This window comes from Halictus rubicundus, chromosome 9, assembly GCF_050948215.1.
Source record: "Halictus rubicundus isolate RS-2024b chromosome 9, iyHalRubi1_principal, whole genome shotgun sequence".
Classification (NCBI taxonomy): Eukaryota; Metazoa; Arthropoda; class Insecta; order Hymenoptera; family Halictidae; genus Halictus; species Halictus rubicundus.
The window spans coordinates 7,359,821-7,382,897 of record NC_135157.1 but is presented as its reverse complement, the minus strand read 5'-3'; the positions used below and the strand labels follow the sequence as shown (position 1 = coordinate 7,382,897).

Genomic DNA, 23,077 nt, shown 5'->3' with positions numbered 1-23,077 from the left:
AGCGAAGTCGTAGCAACACAGCGCAGGGTGTAGAGCTGGTTGGAGGGATGAAGAGGGGGAGAGGGAAGAGGAGAGGAAGCTGGGAGGTTGGGGATCTGGATCGGTCGTGTTAAGTAGCATTTAATTGAACGCCCTATTCGAGTTCGTTAGTACACCGGGCGCAGTTATACCGTCGTAGAACGGCTGCCAGCGAACTATTAGTAAGAGTTTAATTATAATTACCGGGAGCCGGTAATGCGATATCGGCGAGCTTATCGGGGCCGCGGCGTAAACATTCGCAGGTAATCCGAAGGAGGAGCGACACGACGATCCGGGGACAGATAAAATCTCCGCAGAAATCATCGTCGAACGTTCGAAGAAAGAATTCGCGCCGCCGGTTCCTCTTTGATGCGAGTCGTCCGCCGGAAAAATCCCGAGGAGGCGTGGAACACGCTGCACGATAATTACGTCGACTGCGGGGCGAGTTTCGTGGCGAATTTGCATTCATGCGCCGTTTCATCGGCGCCGATCCAGGGACAGGTTCCCGGGACCGGCGATCCGCCGATTAACTCGTCGTTCGCGCGACTCTAATCCGAGCATCGACGTCTTAATTGGCCCCGGGCCGGGGATAAGTGTCTTGTATTCAAACCGGCGGAACTGTCTCGCCGAGACGTAACCCGTTAACGCTTGTTTAATCGACCGATCGCCGATTGTACGATTCTGTACACAAATCAGCGACCGTACGTATCGGGATGTCCCTCTTGCTTCTTGAACATTACCTCAATGGAAATATATACTACGACACATGTGCAATCTATTTACATAATCGTTCTGTTTACAGGCTTCGTGTAGGTGTGGCTTATTAAAATCAAGTGCCGCGGATCTTCATATTCTCCGCGGGTCTCCGTATCTTTGGTCTAATCAGGTTCTCCCGGTTAATTCGGTGAATACATTATGTTTTTGCCGGTGTGTCGAAGTTAATTAAAATAGCGATCTCGTAACATGATACATATACGTGTGTATACACGGGAAAATTTAATTTTATCGGGTATAATCTGCGAAATTTATATTGGACCGTTGATCGCGGAAATTTCGATGTAATTCGAAGTATTATATTGAACCGAAAATTTGAAAAGGTACACTACGTACGTTACGTACGTTAGAGTCTCGTACGTGTCCGAATGTGTCCAACAATTTTTTAAAACCTTTCGATGTTACTTTTGGGCACGCTCGCGTTACAGTGAAAAAACTCCGAGTTGCAGAAAAAAGTACAACCTTTTGCCAACTTCCACCACGAATTTAGTTTTAAGCAGAGTCATAAACTCCACCGCACACGTTACGGGCTTAGTCGGGCTATTTTTTTCTGCGAACGTTTTCAGTCTCGTCTTTCCCTCCGCTTTCTTCTTTACACTTTGCAAGACGTCTGCACAATATTGAAGAACTAACTCAAACTAACTAATTATGCACCGATCACACCCTGGGTTTTCCTTGGGGAAACAGAATTTACGCAGGAGCTAATTAAAAGGGTGCCCGAAACATTTCAATGGCAGACCATATTTATATTTGCAGCCGAACGAATTTATGTTACAACCCAATACGTGAGTGGAAAATGAACACATATTGGCGATAGATAAATGTGGCTTACTTAGAAAAAATTGTTCCTTTATGAGAAATAGCGCGAGTGGGAGCATGTGTATGTATACATGAATTTCGATAAGAAGGTTGCGATATCGATTTACCGGCATATGATATTGATTTTCGCGACAAGCTGTATACGGTCAGGGGTCACCGATATTCTATAATTCCGAATAAATTGTTAAAAAATTCCGTCTGACACTTTAACGTGATTATGCAAAATCTGATATTTTAGCAACATTTTTTCTCTCAAAACAACGTTTCACGTATTACAAAAAGAAAGACCTAAAAGTTTCCAAAGAGAGCATGTGTGACGACGAAATTATGCACTTGGCACACGTATTGGGTCAGTAAGCTGCGGAAGTCTCTAAATGACCCGGTCTCTCACCGAGTGTTAATCAGTCGAATGGCAATTTCCATTCTTCAGGGTCCGAGCGCTAGCGTCGCCCGCCGAGAATCGCGACACGCGCGTTGAAAAGATTACGAGGCGCGCGAGCACGATATTTTCTGTTTCCCTTAACAATCTCGAGAACAAGTGGCCGTAGACGGTGCACAGGGCGGAGGGCGGAGGGCGGAGGGCAGCGGTGAGTATTTCAGGCAACCGGGAAGAGGCCTTTTAGAAAATCACGAGTCGGAAGCGAGTGTGAGAGAGCTTGCTCGCGCGCGCTCGCGACTGCTCCCGTCGGAGAAGAAAAGAACAAAGAGCGCGGAAGCGAGCGACCGAGTCACGAGGAATAATAAAGATCGGGGAACGGAACGTGCCACGGGGGAGAAGGATTGAACGGCCGTTGGGGAAGGTGAAAGGAGAACTCTCGCCCGTTTAAATCACGATTTCTCTAGCCGCCCCCGTGATTCGCGCAGGAGTCCCGATATATACACCAATCGATGTTTAACAAGGCCAATCGCGCACGATCGACCGATGTGACAATTAAGAGCATATCGACGACTGCAGTTCCTGGATTCGTTGGCCCTTACACCCCTTTAACCCTCGCTCACCAACCCCCGACTCGTTTCTTTTCAATCCAACGCGCGCGTCGGGGACTACTCCGCAAGGAAAATTAGAGGATTACGAAGCCGTCGAGGCTTGGAATAAGCTGCCTCTCTTCTCTCTCTCTCTCTCTCTCTCTCTCTCTCTCTCTCTCTCTCCGACAAAAGAAACCGATGACAGAGAAGGACAGATCCCGGGGAATGTTCCAACGCCGCATAGGACAGAGCATTAACGGCTTTGGTAACAAAAATAAAACGTATCGGTTCGCGTGACGAAAACTGACGTGAAAAACGTCGAGACGAGACACGAGAGGATTTTCAGGAAAGCAGATGCTAAAATGTATGAAACGGAAGATAGTTGATCGATACCGCTTCCTGTCAATCCAACCGGACAGCTCTGTCATTTTCTATTCCCGGATGGTATTGACTTTTCTTGTGACCGATTGCGCTGCGATGTGGGCTGTTAAACAAAGACCTTTTTGCAGTAAAATGGGCTGGACATTTTATCTGTTGATATTAACCCACTCGCTTGACTCTTTGTGTCGGTTCAAGTCTTCCAATGAAACGTAAAGTGATAAGCTTGAATGGAGTGCTTCGGCAAAAAAAATCAAACGTCAAGAAACTGGAATGGCGGTCAATGGATTTGGTCTGTGAACGGCCCAATTTTAAACTAATTGACATTTCGGGGCACAAAAATACGCGTTTAAAGTGGAATACGAAATACAATTAAACGTTGTCGAATTTTCTTGGAATAGACACAAGGGTTGAAAAGCTCAGCGAAAATCTATTTATCAGCCGCTAATGGACATCGATCTAAATCCGACAATTCTAAATTATTTCGGTACTCGCCTCACACATTTGAAGCTCAAAAATATACGTTTAAAATGAATTACAATATAATTGAACATTTTAGAAATTTGTTAGCATCGACACGAGAGTTGAAAAGCCTCGAAAGTCTATTTATCAGCCGCAAGTAGACAGCGCATTGAATACGATGATCTAATTATTTCGCGTGCTCGCCGCACCCGTTTGAATCATTCAATTATTTCATAGATCATTCCGCACATGCACAGGGGCGCGTCGGAGGGAGGAATATCGACGAGCAACAAGGGTGGATGTAATAAATAGCGGATCATTCGGTCGAAATAAATTTAATCACCGACATTTCTATTACTACGCGAACCATAAAATACGATATTACAGAGGAACGGGACTAGAAAACGTGTCGCTGTTTCCGGCGAGATTGATCGATTCCCGATTTGACCGAGCTTGCGAGATTGATACCGAAAGAATGTTGCGCCTGCATCATCATGCACCTATACGTCTTTCTCTGTCCCTTGCGATGGAACAGATCGCGCGTGAAAGGCGGCGGCGATATTAATTCACCAGGCATTTTCTCGGGCACGGCCCGGCCCGAACCTCCGTGATACGTGATTTACAGCGTCATCGGGTGCTCGTCGAGAGACCCGGGATTTATTGTATGAAATTGACAAACGAACGGACGGACGTTCGTTTGTCGGAGCACACTTTGCAAACGCGGGACGATACAAATTTTCGCCGGGATCCCACAGGCCAGGTTTGTTAACACCTCTGAATTATACGCGGGCATCGTATTATGCACTCGCAAAGCGATTCGGTCGTTGCTCCCGCTCGCAATCTCGTCGTATTCGGTCGTTTCGCTCGGCTAACCACCAATCGATATCTCGTTTAATACTCGTAAAAGGTGAGTAATTCGATGGCACCGTTTAAACGAACTCGCGAAATAGATAACGCACCGGCGAGACTTCTGTATCGAACGTGCTCGCTATCATATCGTTGTTCTTCCAGCACGTACGCAGGTGTCTCATTCAAGTATCGCCCTTCGAATATCTGATAAACAGACAGCAGATTGTACACGTTTATGACAAAAATGGGTATGCGCAATTTGCAGCTGTAGTCGGATCGAAAGAGTTTAAGGATGTCAATGGATTGCTTCAGCTTCGTAAAATCGTCAAAAGGAGAAAGATATTTCCACTTGTTTATTTCGCATTTATTTTGCATAATCTACCTTCTGGAAAACGCATGGAAGTTAACTGCATCTTTTAAACAGTAACTTTCAATTCATTGAAGCAGTTCTATAAAAATGTATCGAGTAATGTTGATATATAAATATTCAGCAAATATTTTAACGCAATTAATACCATGTAATTTGCAAATTAGAACAACTACTGCAGGAATAATGAAACGTCTATAAAATTTCTAATGAAAAGGGTATAATGCAAGTAATTGTTGCCCCCACAAATTTCTTCCTCTCTTCATGATTCCACCGCTGTTTCCACCATATTGAGGGGTATATGACAGTCGACACGCCTACTAATGAGTCTACTAATGATAGGGAACAAGAAGCTGGCCGTTGGCCATTGAAACGATCACAGAATTGCGTCCGCTACTCTCTCTTTAATCATACCGCTATATCCGAATGGCACAGCTATAAGTACGAAATGCTGAATCCTTCGATCCACCATTACGGCTAATAAATAAACCATCAGTAAAATTTCTCGATAATTATTCTGGCTGTCGAACGAATGGAACTTTTCAATGAAATGCTTTTTAACTACCCGAAGCCAATTAATAAATTCTTTAAGAATTGTACTGTAACTGAAAGCAGCTAAATAATTTCCTTCTAAATAATAATCTTAAAAAAAGTTACTATATCATATTACTCAAGAACACCTGCCGTTTTATAAATAAAATTTCTATGAACATAGAAGAATTGATTAAAAACAATTATATGCGTTAATATATTAGGTGTACAAATTAATTCGTGACTGCTACACTTAATCAATTGTAACTCTACTTATTAATTATTTGTAAGTTCGCAAAGAAAGGGCAACGAACTAATTTGTAGTAATAATTTTCACGCAAAAATTCCACCTACTGTGACACAAGCTGCGTCCCCGTGATTATATTGTGAACAAATTTTGGATCTCCGTTCTTTAGTACGTGTGACACGTTCGTTCGTAAAATGTAACCAGTCGTAATTTAAAATGTCGTGTCCCAGGCGACGTCACAGATTTCCTACTTCCGCGAGTCCGCGTATTATTTCGATTCAATACACCGCGCACGAATCGGAAAAATTTTCTGACGTTGTGTATATCAGGTTGATTCATTGTAATTTGAACGAGCGGGCCTGAACCAACGGGACCGTGAATTCGATTTTATCCTAGCAACGGCCATACGAAAATTTCATTCCGTCTCACCGGCCAATCCGATACACCTGGAATTTTCTCATCGGCGTAAATTTACTTCGTTGACCCACGGCCGCTGGCCTCTCCCTCTCTTTCTCTCTCTCTCTCTCTCTCTCTCTCTCTCTCTCTCTCTCTCTCTCTCTCTCTCTCTCTCTTCCTCTCCCTCCCTTTCTCTCTTCTCCGTCCCAGTTGCTTAACCATAACTCTTCCGAAGAAAGCGTCTATATAAACTTTACGTTCCGGCGTCTTTATTAAGAGAAATTGCTTATTGCAATGTGTAAATCCATAATCAAACGGATGACCGGCCACCGCGTGCCTGCACATAACTCCCAATTTCCCGTTTCCGTGGGAAATGTCAATTCCTCGGAATTGTAAAACCCATCGCTATAAACCATCGCGAAGGCAACCGGAATGTTTCTTTCCTCCTGAACGAACGATATCGAGCGGTGGGTAACAATTGTTTATCGGGGACCCTGCAGGAAAGTACGAAGCTCTGCTCACCAGCAGTAGTACACCACTTGGACATAAAAAAACGAATAAAATCATTTTGTTTCGTAATTGTAGGCGTCTGCGATACTGTTTCTGATAGAACGTGTCTGAAAATGATTAAGTAGTGATCCTCGGACGCTAGTTTCCCGCAGCGTACGACAGACAATCTTAATTCTGTATTTTCGTTTGCTGTTGAAGATAAGTGTCACAAACTACGAGTAGAAATAAGAACAAGAATATTCTTCCGGTGTTTTTACACATGTGTATTTCACCATTTTCGTTACAAATGTGCATAAAATCCTCAGTCTAGCAATTATTAGACTGCGAAATTTTGTGCATCTATGGCTTATAAAAATTTTCAAACAATCCGAAAACATAAAATTGGACAGAATTTGACAAAAATAAAATTGCATGTGATTCCACTTTCTTAAAATTTGTTTAGAAAAATTTTAAATTGCATAAACATCCGCATTCTAGTCGTTATAAATCAATTTCTCTTGAGTTGGCAGCATTACACAGTAACTCTTTTCTATTTGTCGAGTAACAGTGTTTTCCAATAAAAAAAATTGATGGACCATTACGAAGATCGACAAGTGGCCGAAAAATGAGGTGTACAATGACGGGTGGAAGTCGATAGAGCGGGAGATCCGCTTCGATTTCTCTATTATTGAGAAACTCTGAAAACCAGGCGCAACAAAGAGGCAATCGACCCTCCTTTCGGCCAGCTCAATTTGTTTGCAGACCGGACCGTTCGGCTTAATTTAACGACGAGTACGTGGCCGTACTTCGTGAAAACCCTCGACAGTATCTCGTGATTTTCTCGAAAGCGGGACACGCGAAAATTTGCCTCGAACGAGAGCGCTCTCCATCCCCTTTAGTCGGTCGCGAAAAGAAAAGCGCGACAAATTCTTCGGGAACACGTTCGCGAAACATCGCCTAACACACACACCGTGCTTCCCGATATAGATCCGAACGAGATTGCCCGTGCTCCTCTCCTCCGTTGTAACGAAATAAAATATCAACTTTATCGTGTGTATGTACAACGGCCCGCGAGAAACACTTTAATATCCTAGGTTGACGCCATGAAATAACTGCACTAACAGATGTTCGATGATATTATGAAATAGAAACGTTGTAGACAGAAACTTTCCTTGAAAAGCTAACCTTCCTCCATCCGATGGCATTGTATCTTTTATTCGCGATGGGGTCGCAGGTTGCATTGGCACGAGCACAATCGTCGTAGATGCCGTTTCTGTACTTTTCATCAGTTATCGATACAGCAATAAATGTCTCGCAGCGAGACGTATTCAAGTGACACCGGTTACGATGAAGTTAAACTACGAAGTAGATCTTATAAAAATACTTCACATCGATTTCCTATTGGTTCACATCGAAGGGGTACAAACAGCCCTCCAAATCGGCACAGTTGAGATTTCCCACTAGAAAATCCATAATTTTGTCATTTTCAATGTTCCTCTAATTGTCAGCGGAGAAATAATTGTGCGAAATATTTTTAAAAGAATATCCTGCCATTTTCTTGAAAATCGTTTCTGTTAGAAAAGTCAGCTCACAGGAATGCACTAACTAAGAGAACCACTGTGCACATGTGACCATACACGACCATATTGATCATGTGGTGCATTTCCTTATCTTCCATTGATCGGTTGACACCATTGTTTGTTTGAGTACATACATTTCTTATTGCAGAGCAGACGACGCGAACAGAATAACAGTGAGAGAAGTATCGATTATTCAATTTCAAGCTGGATCACCATATTCCTCGCACGCTATACCGCCGCGCGTAGTGTTAAGAAGACCAGCAAGTGACTGGGGTTCGGCGGCATTATCATAAATGTTTCATATACACAGTTTAAGCAACTTACATCACAATAGCTTCCGAAACGTGTCAGACATTCATGAAAAGCTGATCAGATGGTATCTACGGAGGGTTACGCGGGGAATTCTAATTATATTAAAACGTCACTCACTCGTAGCATTACCTTTGACTTATCAGCTCCATTTATCCAATGAACGCCGCTCCATCTGGCTTTTTGATACTATCATTACCGCGTAATATTACACACGGAGAGAAAAATCCTTAATGAACCGGTGGTCTACAGCTATCGGATGATCGGAATCGCGGCGTTCGCTTCCGTACACCGTGCAGATCTATTTCCGGCCGTAATTTCTGAAAGTCTTCGGCGCAACGCCGCTGCTATCAATATCAACGCGCAATCCTAGATAATGCGTTCCGAGCGAGCTTTCTATTCTCCCGCGGCAGTGAACCGTGAAAAAGAAGAGCGGGTAAACCTCGCCGAAACGTTTTCACGCTATCATTTATACCGAGTGGTGTGCAAGCACGGTGTGTGTATGTCGCGCGATATCAGTTCGCGTAAAGTATTCGCCTGTCTCCGGGCACGATCGAGAGGGAGGGGGAAAAAACGAAGGGAGGACGACAGCGAGAGATGAAGATAGAAGGGGAACGAAGAAAACACAACGGGCCACGACCGCAAAGACACGAAAAATATCCCAAACCCCCGTGACTCGCGAACGGTGCGGCGCGGCGCGGTGTGCTCCAGTTTCCACGCTGATACGACATGTCCGTCCCGTAAAATAAAACGCACCGACAGAGCAGTACTTTTGCGCCGGCCGAATGCTCCCCGGCACACATTTTTTCCTCTCATTTCGCCTCCGTACCAAATTGAGCACGACCGGCCGTTTATATCGCGTTTAATATTGGCCCGGCCCCGGCGACGTTCGAACGCGATAAACCTTCCAACCGTGCCGAGGTCGCGTAATTTTTCGTTGGGCATCATACCGTGCGGAAACTCGACAAGGACATGCATATTTCGTGCGGTAATCGCGATGGACGCTCGATAACTGAGTAACGCGCGCTCGTGAGAATGCAAGTCCAAGATTAAGGCTCACAGTCCGATGCAGTGGGAACCTTGACGGAAATGCTCGTGCGAGTAAATCCAGACTGGAAAACTCGGCTTCGTTTAATACGGAGACACAGACGCAGATATACAGATTCGCGGAGGGACTGAAGTAGAAGCAATCAAAGACATAGACACCAAGCCAGGTGTCAAGAGACCTAATTGGCCGAGCCAAGAGAGTCCAGTTGAATTCCGCTAATCTGGAACCGAGGGACTCAAAGTGAACCGAAGCAGGGTCAGGAAACTCGAATCTGATATACCGAAAATCAAGAGACCCGAATTAAACCCATCCGGAGCTGAAACGTCTGCATCGAGCTTATCACAATCCTCTAAATTCGAAGAGGGTCTACTGAAAATTGAGAGACGCGGACAGGACTAACTTGCTGACAAAGATGTCAAGCAACGTGTGTCGAAGATTTCAGCGCGGATACAAACTTAAGGATACAAATCTGGTAGACCCTAAAAAACTTATGGACCTAAATTTGATTTAAGAGCTTAAGCTTCAGGTCAGATTGAACGTTCTGAGCCTGGTAGATTGCAAAACCTAAGTCTGCTTCAGTCTGCTTGTTCAGTATTGTACAAAACTCTATACGACATCGAAGAAACCAAAGTTGACAACAGGATCGGGAATCACTATACTTAGGAACTGAAGTCAGTCTCTTCAGATGTAATTTTCTTTAGACAGTTTCTAGTCCGAAATTAAAATAGTGCCTGTCTGTCCCAAGTTTTGTGTTAATGAGTTCCACATTTCTATCCAGTTTGTACCATTAATTCAATATAGAGGAATTATTCTGCATAACATAGCATACTCAACTCTCACATGGTGGTTCTTAGATCCACTTTTTGACGCAGAGTAGCAATCGTTTCATTCATGTTCTAATTTTCTAATGGCAAGTTCAAACAACCATTGGGCATTTACAGTAGGTTTAATCCGAAAATCGACATTAACCTCGAAGAAGCATAGAAAAAAAATTGGTGTATAAAAATTTGAACGAATCCAGCCATGGTTGTCATGAAACGGTCAAAAACGATCGTCTTGCGAGGGTTCATACCGGTTGTTTATTTTTAAACTACGTTTCCGTAATTGCGAGGCTTCGTTAGTCCAAACAATTTTCCATCCTCCCACTTTAGCGTGTTCGCAGTCAGCGAATTTCCGCGGCATTGCAATTCATCGGCCTGGAAAAGTAATTCGATTGACTGCCACAATCAGCCGCCAATTTCGCTAAAGCAAGTGCAGCGCGGCGTGCGTGTACGTCTCAAAGAAGGATTATCTAATTTCAACAGGTACCGTCAGCGGCGGCGTCCCGTTCGCGAATGTAGGCAAATTAACAGGCAGACAACGGCAGAGGCGAAGTAGAGACAAAAGGAAAACGTGTTTATTCGAAGGGTGATCGCGATCGCACGTGAGGGATCGCTCCGACCGCGGCACGGCCGCAATTTCCAAGTTGCCGCGGCTGAGCTCGATCCCTTATTTAGGATATCTACCCACGTCTCGTCTCGCGGGACTCTTGTCTCGGGGAAGCATCAATTTCTGGAAACAGGTGCGACGTGCCGGGGCGTTAACACGGGGAGGGGAGGGGGGTTGGAACACAGCGTCGACGTCGAAAACCTCCTAAGAAAAGTTTCGCGGCGCTTTCGATCTCGATGGCACGCGGCGCGGCGAAAGCTGATGGAGTTCGACCGTTGTCCCCGAACCGACGAATAATTATCATTAGCTTTCTTGGTTCTTGCGCGAACGGGTACAAATGTGGCGCGCGCGCGGCACCGGATCGGTTCCTCGATCATTAATCGAATTCCAATAATTGCATTCTGCGCGCGACGTAATTGCGTTCTGATACGCGGATCGACGTTATTAGGCGACATCGGCCTCGGTTTTCGAAAGCAAATACGCATTCGGGTACGACGGAAAAACCGGAAACTACCCGAGGCTGGCCGAATACCGCCAACGGTATGTCTCGTGTGCCTTGGTATTCACGCAGAAATTCCATGGCGAAGCTTCCCCGCTAAACTCGTCTCCCTGGATCTTCTGGAAGCGCTCTCAATTTCTACGGCGACAGTGGTCCTCTCCTCTCCTCGCTTCCCTTCTCTCTCTCTCTCTCTCTCTCTCTAGCCCTTGTTCTCTGTCTCGCTCGCTTGCTCTCTTTCGCAGACTATTTCCAACTCATACTCCCCAAGCAAGGAACGACGAAGGTATTGGCGGTGTTGCTGGTTGGTTACAGTTTTGCTGAGCTACCAGGCCATGCACGCCACATGGCCGACGGCGCTATTGTAGGAATACCTAAAGGGTACGGGCTAAAATATGCGCGTCCTTGCTTCGGGGTTAAACACACGAGCTGTTGCGACATCGTTGGCCCACTCCTCCCCGCGCCGTCTCCCATACGAATTTTCAATAACGCCTGCCGGAATCCTCGTCGATATTGGCGGAAAGCGCGGCCGGGCAAACCGTACCTGCCTCGGGAACGTCTGAGTGCAACGAACCACGGACCTTGCATGCGTAATGCATTTCCTTCTCTCGCGGAACTATTCGACGCCTCGCATTTTATCGCCGGAATTTTTCTATTGGCGAAATACTATTTCGGAACTGATTTCACAGTGAATCTATCGAGTCATCGCGCCCATGCAGCCAGGCCTTTCTAAATTCAACTCGAAACGATAGGACCTCCGTACAATTTTTATTTAACGTACGAATGTTCCCGTAAATTCACCGTGAAAATTCGCTCTTCTCCTAAACACCTTCGATATTTAGAAACGGTATAAAGAACACTGATAAGACAGTTTACATGTTTTTTTGTTATGAAATGTAAATGCAATCGATCATTTTGTAACAACTAGATCCGATAATCGAGGTTCTACCGTATCGTGGATCGAACGAGTATATATCATAAAAATTGTGTCGTGTCTGGTGTCAAGATCAAAAATTATGTGACAAAATCGTGCTGAAAAATACTATGTAAAAAGAGTTTCAATATGCTAGATGACTTAAATGGTGTTTCAATAAAACGGACCAGGTAAGAATAAATCTGCATTATCCCCTTGCACTGTAAAATCGAGTGAGACTCGTGATGAAGATTTCGATAAGAATCTACTAAATATGTATGTCACCTATTTCTCTTAAACCGAATTAAAATTCATGAGTCACACAACAAGTATAAACTTCCTCCTTCTTCGAAGAAACATCTAAAAGTAGTTGTAATCATGGTAACCGTAAAATAAATTGCGGTGCTAGAGGTTAAACCCTCAAACTTTGTTCAACGTATTCCTATTAATTTTCAATCGCGGATTCATTACTTCTGTTGTCGTGACGGAGCTTTGCATACGAAAAGTCTAACGAATCCACGGTTAATCTACGGTCGCGTCGGCGAAGAGTATATTTCTTTCGAACGGCCGTTCTGTGCACGACATATCGCGCGCGAGAGAGCTTGATGCACTGCCGCGAACAAAGTAACTGAACTCTTTCGCCCTCTCGAGCGGACACTCCATCGTAACAAGAATCGATCCTAACAACTATCGAGGCCTGGTCGCAAGTGGAAGTTAACGCACAGTGGCTGAAACGCTCCAAGTTTCCATCGATCCTGAAACGGCTACTGGTTCGATTGTTCGTTGCCCCGGAGGTGTACGTGGCGAGTGATTACCAAGTTCTTCTCGCCGGAAATGTCCACGGGAAATTTACGAACTCGGGGAAAGAAGCAAACGGCGCGGCGTTCCCTTAACGACGAACTTCGCTCGATTGCGAGTTTCTCTTTATGATCATAAGAAACGGTCCTCTCGCCAACGGCCGCCAGCCGCGTATAATGGACTAAACCGTTTTCCGCTTCGACAAAGACGGCCGTCTCGCAGAGAATTCCTAATGCGGCGCGTTCCGCGGCCCCGTTTAAAAAATTACGCTTTTATCTACCGCTTTACGGTCTGGTCTCGTCGCGATGTCTCGCATTCGTTGCGTAAATGCCGAGGAGTCCCAAGCTGATATCTGCTACCTCCGAGGACACTTCTGTCCGTGGGGGGCTCTCCGTATTTCGGTCAAGTGGCAGCATTATGCTTCAAAACATTTTCACGCGAGCCCGTTTTCCACCGTTCCCATTGGCGGATTGTACACTCTCGTGCAAGCCCTCAGACGTAAGCATTCACACGCCAATACGAACGACTGCGTGCAACGAGCAAATGGAAATTTTAAGTGCTCCCGCCGCGGCTGAAACGTGTGCATTGGTTGCCGCGCTTGCATCCCGTGTGACCGTCCATAAATGCACTCGTCTTCCTCTCGCGTCGATGTGCGCGCGTTAATGGTGGCACCACCAAGGCAAGTCTTTTCGCTCTACGGATGCGAACGTGTAATTAAAGCTCATCGAATCGCATCCGGGGACACATTCCTATCCCGTAGGAAACCGCCTCGCATCGAGGAAACGATCCGACATGGAAATCATCTTTTTATAGATAACCGGTGCCCCCGGATTACGCAACCACCGAATCCCGAACGTTCGCGTTAAATAACAGATAACGATAAATATTCCAAGAATATTTCGCGTTCCTAGATTAAACCTGGTGAAATTATTCAGCGTATAATTAAACTGCCGGTCTCGTACGTTTATGGCGAAAGTTGGTGCATCAAGTATTAAATATATTAATATTTGGCATATTAATATACATTGAATTCCAAATACACAGTCTCTAGCTTATTAAAATTATTACAGAATGAAATATGTTTTTATTTACGTATTTGTATACGACCTCAAATATTTTAATATCGAGTACTAAAGTCGTTACAGATACACAATTAAGGATTAATTGACAGATATTTTGATTGAATAAAAGCTTCTTCACTCTGCCAAGGGTTGTGGTGCGATATTGAGTTTAAGATGTTCACGGTTGCCTTTAATGTGTAAAATCGGAATTCATGTGATTTTGCAAATTACGATTGCGCAATATAGAATTTGCAATGAGCCAAAGGCAGATAAAGGCAGATAGTCGATAATTTCCCTACCCTTTAACGGGGTCGTAAAGTAGAAAGTTTATAGGGAAACAAGATCGTTGCTAAAAGCAGCTATATACACGATACAAACGCAACAATGTACGAAACAGCAGACAATACAATGAAAATCGTCTCATTTCGCGTGGAACCAATTACGTGCGAAAATTGTGGGTTTTGCGTGCGTTCGCATTCCCGTGGTGTCGTAGAACGAAATGGGCGAGCACATATCGCGCGAAAACCCCAAAAACGTAAATGACCTTGCTCGCAATCCCTTTATGCAAATATTGGACGTCTTCTCGCGCGAAGAGAGATTCTAGCAACGTGCATGTTTTATCTGCTATCCAGTTGAAAATATATCCTGTTCCCAACGTTATTTCTCTCGAAATATTGTTAATAAAATTTACTAGCAGCGATAAGGGTAACTCGGCGCGATCAATCTGCTGATATTCCTTCTTCGCGTTACTGTTTCCGCGTTTTGTATTACTGCAATAACCTCGTTCGACACGTCTAACTTCATAAGCTCGAAGTTAGGAGTCTCGAGAGTGCAAGTTTTAAATTGCTCAACGTAATTGAATCGGAGAGAGCAATCTTGGAATATCAAAGTTTGCCTACGGAAAATTGCACGAGTAATGATAAACCAAACTACCTCGTATTCTTCTGAAACTAACAAGAGCAAAGGGGATTAATGGGGCTCATTATTTGCGGTTCGGGATGCAATAAAAGTAAAGAAAAAGCCGCGAGTGTTCCGTAGATACAGATCAATTACACCGATAAGCAGAAAACACATTTTCAATATATTTCATGGAAGAAAGACTATTCAAACTTTCCACGTAAATAAAGGTTATACGTATTAATAATTCATAAACGTCAACGGCGATACGGCGTGTGTTTTCCGCAACGATTTGACACAATTGACGCAACAGACAAAAGTGAGATCAATAGAGGGCAAATAATATCACACCATCCTCGATATTCAAGTGGCCGCAACAGTGCGATAATGCGATCGATAGATACATACATTTGCTGGTCGACCATAAACAATTTGACGAAATTTCGAACCGAATTTTTGCGGAAACGAAATTTCATACGGACAAATTGTTTTGGAAATTGTCGATTCAATATTTTATGTATCACATATACATAAAACAGATGCTTATATACTTAACCTATTTGTTGGTCATTATATTAACCCTTTAAGTAATTGTAATCATAGATAACGAAACTATCCTCCGCGATAGCCCATTAACAAGAATAATATTCCTATAAAAAATGTAAAGCTTTATAAAGGAACAGCATGCATGAAACACAAGTGGTAAAGATTGAATACCGCAAAATTCAAATGTTTTTATCGTTTTTGCAAAGAATTAGTTTTCAATAGGGGTGTGCGATAACCCGAAATGTCGGGAACCCGATGGTTCGGTCCGAGTCGGGTCGGGTCGGGTCGAGTTCTCGAACATTTCGAGGTTCCCTCGAAGAATCGGGTTTCCCGAAAATTTCGAGATTCCTGATAAACACGGGAATCCCGACTTTCTCCGGAATCTCGAAATTTTCGGGAACCCGACCCGACTCGCCCCGACCATCGGGTTCCCGATATTTCGGGCTATCGCACACCCCTAGTTTTCAATAATTATTTAACTGCAAATCATAATCATTTCCAGGAAATAATTAGTTTCTAAAATAAATGGTACAATAGAAAATAAAAGTTTGTTGACGCATAAAGCTAGGAGCGAGCGTTGAGGAGATTAGGCGTTAAATGTAACTCGTTCACGTGGTTTTAATGGTTTCTCAGCAATTTCGCCCGAGCATGAGCAATCCCGTGAGTCCGAGTAATCCAGAAACGTTTGAGAACGTGAAAAATATAATGTAACATTTTTATCTGGGATTTTTCAATCCCGCGAGCGTGGAGGTACAACCCCACGATAGCAGAAAATGAATGCCGCGGCACGTAAGTGTATTCCCGTGTAGCAAAGACGGGCGTGTAAGTCGCTCGACCTCACGTGACTACGCGAACTTACGCGTCAACCGACGAGTACTCCAGCCAGGCTATCTCGAATCTTTCAATTTCTCATACTTTTCTGTTCAAGAATCGAATGCCTATCACGGGATCAAGTAGCTATTGTACATTTATAGTCGTACTTTCGCGTGTACGCTCATCGCGGCGATAAGAACGCTTTTCTCCCTACAGCGACCGATTCTCGAATGCTTCTTTAGGGTTCCTTCCATAAAAAAAGAACTCGGTATTAACCCTCGGAAAACGACTGCTTTTGACGACTTGATGGGTAGCCGTAGCTGGGTGTATTCAAATTTTTATGCAATTCGTTTGCATACTCTTCAACCTGTCTCTTTGAGATAAACCTTCCTGTGAGACATGATATACGTAAGTAGCTAATAATTTTAACTGGGTAATGAATTATCGCCATCCAAGGGTTAATTAACTTAACCTCTTACACTGCTATTTATTTTACTATTATACTAGTATTATTATACTATTCAATTTGTGGTCATAGTGATTAGAAATTCTTCGTCGCTCAAAATTTCGTAGAAAAAAAAGTTTATATTTATTGCATGTTTTCTCCAAAGGCTGCACATGGACTACAACAAAATAGAATTTTAGTTCAGTTTAAAGGAAATTAATACTACTCTTTTCTACTAGCTCCAGAATGCAATTTTTACATTAACATACCTACATATAAATTACTACCCACAAGTATTTGGTTGACGATGTTTAAACTGTTATAATAAGTATATAGTGATAATTTTTTTAAATCGATGTTCATCCGCTTTCACTGTTTTCCTCAAAATCGTTAATTATTGACAGACACCTCAAAGCAAAGCATACATATTTCACTTTACCCTCGACGGAAATTGATTGAACTACTTTTAGTGAAAATTGATAGGAAATAGTCTGGTATACCATTGTTATCGATACCCATTAACGATGTTGTTTTTATAACGTTATAAAACAGATAATAACCTGTCGACGTTATTGCTGTACGATGTACACCAGGAATTATAAAGGGTAACGTAATATTTGTACAACATTCATGTGAATAATGGACGTGCTTGAATAAATAATAACGTGTTTTATGGGTGATCATTCGTCATTTATTCGGACCAAACAGAATAATTCATTGATTAATCGAAAAACGTGGAGAACGGACAGGATCGTTACAATGAATAATTACAAAATGAAAAAAGAAAGTATAAACCCGCTTAAAGTTTGGATCATAGAACAGCAACATACGATCGCAAATGAACAAAAGCGTTCCCAGCACGGTTCGCAACGCACGTTACTAAATTTCCCCGAGATTCGTTATAAATCTTCCGGCACGAGCTGCTAATCATCTCGAAGCCGACGAAATAATCATTTCCACCGATACGCTTATAAATTCAAAACGCGAGGTACACGGCCGGCGTTATTTAACGACCGTGTTCGCGCAAGCAGCAATAAAACGCGTGATTTAATTAAAGCAACGGGCGAAGGGGATAAATCGCGGAACGAAATTAAACAATGCATCGGTGTCAGTCGCCGGAGTCAAGCGTGCTATAATGGAAACGGCATAATTGCCGGCGAATATTCCGCTTTAAATGACAATTAGGTCAGACCGTTTCGAAACTGCGCGAGAGGGGGAGGGGGCAGTGTTCGCAACGAGCCGATGGTCGATTTCGGGCTGCGCTAAGAAAGAGAGACGATCGTGAAACTGCGCGCGAAGTGGTTCTAATCGCCCAATCAACGTGGCGGGAGGTCGCGGGACACACTCGCGATAACGAAGTTCGCACAAACGGTAAATGGTTTCGCAACTTTCGCCCGGTCAATGGGGGAGGGTCGAAACGATTCCGCGTGGTCGACAGGTGCGGGTAGCAAGTGTACCTCGGCGACCGAACGACGGAGAGATCGAACGATGAACGAGAGAAACGTGAATAGAGAAAGAGAACAAGAGGAAGAGATGGGGGAGAGGGAGAGAATGAGAAAAAAGAGACGAAATCCTTATCGATATTCCACTGATTTCCATATACAAGAGCATTAAGCCGGGGGAGGGAGGAATTTGACGAGCAAGCGGAAAGCAGCCATACGACGACGCGGAATCCAAACAGTGGGAAGCAAAGCGGGATTCGCGCGTCGAACTTCGCGAAAGAGCCTGTTTACATGAAAATCAAGAAACCAAAGTGAATTTCAGTTTGCCGATCCCCGGCGCCGGAAAATACCGAGTACATATTCTCAATTAACGGCGGCGGTCCCGGCGCGAAAGCCAAAGGTTAATAAAAGAATCGGAAGGGGTGTGACTCTTTTTGGCTCCGGCCCGCCTTCGCCAGGACGCTTGGTTATTTTTAATTCTCTTTAGCCGCGGCACCGCAGCCCCGTAATGACCGGCATTAACCAATTAGCGCTCGCCAACCTCTCCCCCGTACTGCGTTTACGCTTTTTTTTTCTCTGCGCTGGCCGCAGTTCGAGATACTGGAACAGCCGTTCCAAACGGGCCCGCGGAAAGATGCAACACGCCGTGTCCACCTATTTTCAGCACCATGTGCCATCGGGTCTAACGCGATTCGCTCTCTCGCTCTTTCTCTCGGTCTTTTTCTATGGCTACCCCGCGGTTTGGCAAAGCTCTCGACTCGCCAAAGCGAATATTATTTCTGCGGTGACTCGACTCTTTGCGCCGGATCGTCCTGCGATTGGCTTAACGAGGCCGTGCACCCCCGCCGGAAGTCGGGTTATGAATTTCTCGGGCGAAATGAAAAATTCGTAAACGCCTCTGTGTCCGGTACCCCGCTTTTAGCAAGACTTTCCACTCCGTTCGCAGACCTACCGACCCTCAAGACGCTCGATTTACGAGCCAACGGTCGATCGAAAATAGAAACTTCTGATGACGTTTGTTCCAGGCGCTCCTGCCAGCAGGAGATTGTAAATTTTAGTCGAATAAATAGGATGAAAAGATGAGCAATCGAACGAGAAAGATAGATATAAAATTGTTGGAATTGTATAAGGAACTAATATTATCTGTAAATGGAATTCAAAACGTGGCTATTATCATCCCAGAGACACAGCTGCTTCGAATTTATAAAGAAATTCTTTGTGAAATTTGCACAAATGATAAGTTAACAAATAATTGAAACATTTGGTCACATTCGATTCAATTTTATTTCGTTTGTCGAGCTGTCGATTGAATTTTTTAGAAAATTGGAAAAATGATTCTGTAATATTTGACAAAATAGGTCAAAAGTGTAGAGTAACATTTTTTTGTCCGAAGCATGATTTTTGCGAAAATCGTCGAGTACGCAGACCATTGAAGAGGACGCGTCTGTTCATGGTTCGCTGATTCTACTTTTCGTAAGTACTGGCGCGCTTTGATGGAAAAAAAAATGTAGAAACGGTAGGTCATGACCAACGCGACAGCCTGTACGTGTTTAATAACACCCGTAGCTGAGGCTTCCTCAACCCCGATTTTTTCGAAATCGCAGTTCGATTTATACAAATTTTATTTCATGCTTTCCATTGTTTCCTTGTAGATCTTTCAAGCAAAATAATATTACACACAATGCTATTTGTGACATTAGACCCTATACCAATCGGATTTACAATTTAAATTCAAAATTTGTTATGTCTGCCGATTAGTATTAAAATTGGCCGTGCTCCTTTATTAAGGAAACAATTTACCAAAATCGTTTTGGTTTAAGTACAAAGAACTACAAATTTATAGCACAAAAAATTTGTTCTGGTCCGTATTCAGTAGCTATCAATTATTCAAAACAGTGAATTTATAAACTAATAAGTAGCATTAGTCGGCCGTAAAGTACGAAAATATCGTCGGAAGAAAAATTGGAACACGATCGGGGATGAATTATAATCCCTAGACGTATATTACGGTATTGAAAGAACGTTTTCCAATATGGTAATGGCGAAAATTATTTATGCGATCGCAGGTCGACATAGGTATTAGAAGCCCTGGGAAATATTGCGACGAGAACGAACGTCTTTTCTATATTCCGTTCGGATCAACAATTTTCGGGAATAAGATATTACAATGGATACAGGGAAATTCAATTTCCACCCTCTCGTACAAAACACAGTAACCAGAACCATAAATTCAGCGATTCAATTCGATTAGAAACCACCGTAAAACACCAACATATAAACAAGCCACAAACATACAAAAATCAAATATTACCATTTACATACCATAAATATGCCTGTAATCGTTCTACATAATATTACACGATCGCAAGCAGTTCCGCGTTACATTAAAATATCACAGAAATAAATAGACCACAAATAGACCATAAATTCCGTCGTAAACCCAACATGCAAACAAACCACAACCATACGACAACCAAACAGTACCAGCAATCAACCTGTACCCCTTCTGTATACAACCACAGACAACGCCACATACATTCGAAAATCACAGAAACAACTTACCAAAATGGCGTCTAATTACGAGCCATATAATTTCTCGCATAAAACGATCCAGAGAAAAGTATTCATCCGGGATGGATAAACAAATAAGTACGAATAAAACGATAAAATCATGTGCACTCTGGTTAATACATTCCACTTCCGATAAACATCACGAGGATTTGGAGTAGTATCGGAGGCGCGGGCCGCGCTCGCACGTCACCGAATCATAAATCGGCGCGACAGGGCGCCATATCGATAGATAAATATAGTGTATCACTTACCGGATAAACGCGTGAAGTTCTTCTCGCTGCGGGGTCGGCTGCACACACTCCAGAAAAGTGGGCACACACGCGCAAGAGATAGAAAGAGAGAACGATCGAGAGGGGGGGGGGGAGAGAAGCACCAAAAGCGAGAACGGTTAGAGAGGAGTGGGAGGTAGGCGCGGGCTCACCGATGTCCCAAACAAAAGTTACGTTGGGCTAGGTCACGTCAACGCCAGATTACACCGAAGACGATCTATCTCCCGCACTACCCATGCCCTTCGCCAGGAACGATCGCGTCCCGAGCTGCACGTCGACGGCAAACACGCGCGCACGACTATTCACTGTGTCCTCCGCGTCGACTGGGAACAGAACCAAACGTTCAATGGCGTCCAATATCCTTTTAAACGACTGCCGGCGGAGAGAAAGAGACCGACAACGAAAAAAGAAGTGGAAGAGGAAGGAAGGGGTACCGTTGGCAAACGGAATCGCGAGCTTCACGTGCTGGATAATCGTCTTCCACGGAGGATCGAACACGACGCTTTCAAGACGAGGCACACGGGGTACGTCCCATTGACAGTAGGGATTTCAGCGTTTTTGACAAATCGCGTACGTCCGCTTTAGATTAGCTGCGCGCGGTCCTTTTACCCGTCAGTTCAAACAATTGCAAAACTGATGATAGTTGCCAAACTGTTGTTCTCGTATAATTTTGAATGTCTTATACAATACCAAAGTTGACAAACTTGACTGTTTAAGTATTTTTTTACTTCGGAATATTGTTTATGCGAAACTGGGGAATAAGAGCAGTCGTGTAGAAGGTTATTGTTCGGTACCGGTGAGAGAAAGGTTATAAGCCGGCTGACCGATGGCCCGTCCCAGTCACCGTCCGCGTACCATCATCGTTGCCAAAGAATAGGCGAGGAAACAACGTGGTGAGACTCTCGCGTGACGACCGTTCGCTGGTACGCACACACGCGTATACCGTACGGGAGGATCCGCCGAGAGAGGGCGACACAAGACCTTCACCGATGCGCGGTTCGAGTGCGACTGAGCGAGTCGAGGCAAGCCCGTCGAGCCGAAAGCCACAAGCCGCGTCAGCCGACCGGCGGCGACGGACCAATCAGGGCTGTCCCCTGCGCAACTACCCGACACCCAAGAATTGACCACATGCTCGCCCATTCACCCTTTCTTTTCCTACACCCCCTTGTTCCGTTTCCTCTTTTTGCGATAAGACATCGCAAATCCGCGCACCATCTTCCTCCCCCCTCCTCCCTTTTTTCCCTTTCTTCTACCCTACTCCGGGCCGGCCATTTATCGCGAGGCCGGATTCCTAAGATGGATGGATTCATATTGTTTCTGGTACGCGACGTTTCCCTAATACGTTTCTGTCGTGATTCGTGATATATCGCGGACGTACGTGAATGTGACACCCCGCGACCGGAAAAGTGAAATAAGACGTTGCCGCCACCATTACTCAGGATAATATTGTCCTAATGCAAGAGAATCTGGAGGGGGTCTTAATTGGGTGAAAAATTGAGTCAGGGATTGGGTTGCCGCTTGTGTAATCGTTGATCTGGGAACAGAGAGCATTCGAATGGAGGATAGTTTAGATCAGGTGTACAGGGGATTTCTGATTTGATGGTGTAGACAGAAAGGGGGTGGTTCTACAGATAGAAGTAAGTCGAAAATATAGAATTAAAATAGTTGCTAACGAGATTTCGTTTTTCATGGAAATCGCCCTTGAATGGAAAGTAGAATCAGCTGATTCCAATTAAATAGTACGCGTACTTGATACACTCATCTCCAGTTATACCGCCAGATCAGAAACAGTCTATATAATATTGTAGAGATACATTTTCTAAGTTACAGACTATAATCAATAGATTACCAACCACCAGATTGAAACTTTTCCGTTTGAAGAAATCGTGGTCTCTGCCTTATGGTATAACTCGCTCTCTAAAATTTGAATACAAGTAGGACCCTGCTAATGAAATTTAGGATGCTCTCAATTATAACCGTTGTAGCACGAAAACTGTGCAAATTATAATAAGAAGACGTTTATGTTAATACAGAAAAGGGGCGTCTATGTTTGCCTTCTGAGGATCGAGTAAAGCGTCGAATCTCTGTCGAATAATTACGAGTGGCGCTGTCCTTAGCATTTGCTACTATCTCATCCATTTTGCAACATTGCAATGGCTCCTTGC

The 23,077-nt window shown here is 44.0% G+C and overlaps 1 protein-coding gene across 2 annotated transcripts in view; it reads right to left on the bottom strand.

Moving 5' to 3' along the window:
* The window catches only part of Ddr (discoidin domain-containing receptor 2), a 307,075-nt gene extending 285,190 nt beyond the window's left edge, over nucleotides 1–21,885 (bottom strand). Inside the window, exons 1-2 of one of the 2 annotated variants that reach the window (XM_076793322.1) lie at nucleotides 21,707–21,885; nucleotides 20,895–21,235 (exon numbers count right to left, since the gene is read on the bottom strand). The gene's annotated coding sequence lies outside the window, so the exon portion shown is untranslated. Of the gene's footprint in view, nucleotides 1–20,894; nucleotides 21,484–21,706 lie in introns of those variants that run through there. The other variant, XM_076793321.1, reaches the window with a different exon arrangement.
* Nucleotides 21,886–23,077: the final 1,192 nt, after the last annotated feature.